Consider the following 2,500-nt stretch of genomic DNA (forward strand, 5'->3'; position numbering starts at 1 on the left):
ATATAAAAGAAACTTGCTGGAAGAGAAATGGAAATAAGTGAGTGAAGGAGATGGAGGAAGAATGAGAGAGAGAGAGAGAGAGAGAGAGAGAGAGAGAGAGAGAGAGAGAGAGAGAGAGAGAGAGAGAGAGAGAGAGAGAGAGAGAATTTAAGGGGAAAAAGACATAATGGAGAATAGATTAAGAAGAGAAAGGAATAAAAATAACAGACATTAATAAACTCTGCAAAATAACGAAAGTAGAAAAAGATAAATTAGAAAGAAAATAGAAAATAAAGAAAAATAATAAGAAAACAGGTAGTAACAAAATATGCACGATAAAAAGAAGAGGAATAAAAGGGAAAATAAAACAAAAAAAAACTTACTACATGAATGAATAGAAAATGAAGGAATGGGAAGAAGGAAAGAGAAGAACTAAGAAAGACGAAATTTAATAGCAAACGATAATGAGTGTGCAAGGGAGCAAGAGAGAATGGGAATTGTGAAAGGGAGGAAGGAGGAGGGAATGGAGAGTAGGAGGAGGAGGAGAAGGAGGAGTAGGAAAGTTGTGAGTTAGGTAGATAGTTTAGAAGTGTTAATAGGAGGAGATGATAGGAATGCGTCGGGAAGGTCGGAGTGAGGGAGGGTATTGCTAACGAGAGGTGAAACGTGGAGGAGCTGCTGTTTTGCTGTCATTTCGTTTTTCCCTCGTTTATCTGTTCGTTTTGTCATTTTTCTTGCGTGTGTCAATGTTCCGTTTGTATTTTCTTGACTTTTTTTTCTTCTATCGTGTGTTTTGTTTTGCTATATATTTTTTTTTTATTTTCGTTTCATTTTTTTTTCTGTTCGTCTTTGTCTCTATAGTTTTCTCTCGCTTTTTTTTTCTTCCAGCTTGTTTTATTTCTCCATACTTTAATTTTCTGTTGTTTCTACGTCTTTATTTCGTTATTTTCTTGTTTCTTACTCTCTATAACTTTCTCTTATATTTCCTCAACGATACAGTTATTATTGCTACTTTTTTTTTTACCTGGTGTTCTCTTTTCTCATAATTTAGTTTCCTGTTGTTTCTACTTTCTTCATTTCATTATTATTTTTTTTCCTATTTTTCTTTCTCATGATATAAAATTTTCTAACTCGTTTCCTCTACAATATTTTTTTTTTTTTACCCTGTGATTTATTTTGCCATAACTAAGTTTTCTGTTATTTTTGTTTTTGTTTGTCTATTTCATCTTTTCTTATATGTTTCTTATATAAATTTCCCCTCGTTCACGTTCTTTTCTTTTTCTTTGATGCCTGTTGTTGTTGTTGTTGTTTTTTATGTTGCTCTATATTTCGTAATGATTTAGTCTTTTGATCTCTTTTTTTATTGTATTCATTCACGTTTTCTATGTGTTTATATTAGTGTAGTCGTTTTCTCCTACTTTTCCACACACTATACTTTTTTCCTTCTCTCTCTTTTATTATTATTCTTTTTCCTTTGTTAGGTTGTCCAGATTGCGTTTTCTGCTTGTTGTTTTCCTCTTTTATTTTCTTTATTCCTTTCTTTCATTTCCCTCTTGACTTTTCCACCTTTTTTCATTCTTTTTTTCGTATTTTTCAAGACTCGCTGGTCTCTGCCTCACTTTTTCTTTCTTCTTCTCTTTTTTGTCTTTGGATTTTTCCCTCCGTTCTCTCTTTTTTCTTTCCATCCCTCTCTTTCGATACGTGTTCTTCACTTTGTTCTTTCTCTTCCTCCTCGTCCTCCTCCTCTTCTGATTTGTCTTTTTCATTCTTTCCTGCTTCTATTTTTCGTTTCTTTTTTTATGAGAAAGTATCATAATTTTGTTCATTCGAAATTCATACATCCACTATTTTTCTGTTCATCTCTCAGGAAAAAGTTGAAAAGTCCTTCATTTTATCTTTTTTTATTCAGTTTCATTGTTATTTTCCTCATTTCCTCATCTTGTTATTCTTTACTTATTCGTTGCACTCTCCATCTCTTCCCTTCCTCTCTTTCCTCTTCCCCTCTTTCCTCCTCCTCTCTTCCTCTCTTTCTTCCTGACATTCTTACTCACTCAATATTTCCCTCTTTCTTCACATATTCCTTCCGTGTATTCCTTCCGCCTTCTCTCTTCCTCTTTCCTTCATCTTTCCTTCTTCCTCTTTTCCTTCCCTTCCCTCCCCTCTCTTTCCCTTCCTCCTTTCCTTCCTTCACTCTCCCTTCCTCCTTTTCTCCCTTCTTTTCATTCTTTTTTCATCCTTTTCTTTCCTCTTCCTCTCTTTCCTATACCTTTCCTTCCCTCCCTTTTCCCACTTCCTCTTTTTCCTTCCTCCTGTATCCCTCTTTTTCCTTCCCTCATCTTTCCTTCTCGCTTTCATTTTCCCACTTTCCTTTAATTTTCCCCACTTCATCGTTTTCCTTGTTTCCAGGTTCTCTTCCCTCCCTTCCCTCTTCCCTTCTCTTTTCCCTTTCCTTCTCTCTCCATTTCTCTTCTCCCTTCTCTTTCCTCACTTTTTATTGTTGCTTTCATTCCCTCACTTCCTT

The 2,500-nt window shown here is 34.9% G+C and overlaps 1 protein-coding gene across 16 annotated transcripts in view; it reads left to right on the forward strand.

The window, feature by feature from the left end:
- The window catches only part of LOC135106514 (multiple PDZ domain protein-like), a 456,199-nt gene that overhangs the window by 428,566 nt on the left and 25,133 nt on the right, over positions 1-2,500 (forward strand). The gene's annotated exons all lie outside the window — the stretch shown is intronic.

This window comes from Scylla paramamosain, chromosome 13, assembly GCF_035594125.1.
Source record: "Scylla paramamosain isolate STU-SP2022 chromosome 13, ASM3559412v1, whole genome shotgun sequence".
In the NCBI taxonomy this organism is placed as follows: domain Eukaryota; kingdom Metazoa; phylum Arthropoda; class Malacostraca; order Decapoda; family Portunidae; genus Scylla; species Scylla paramamosain.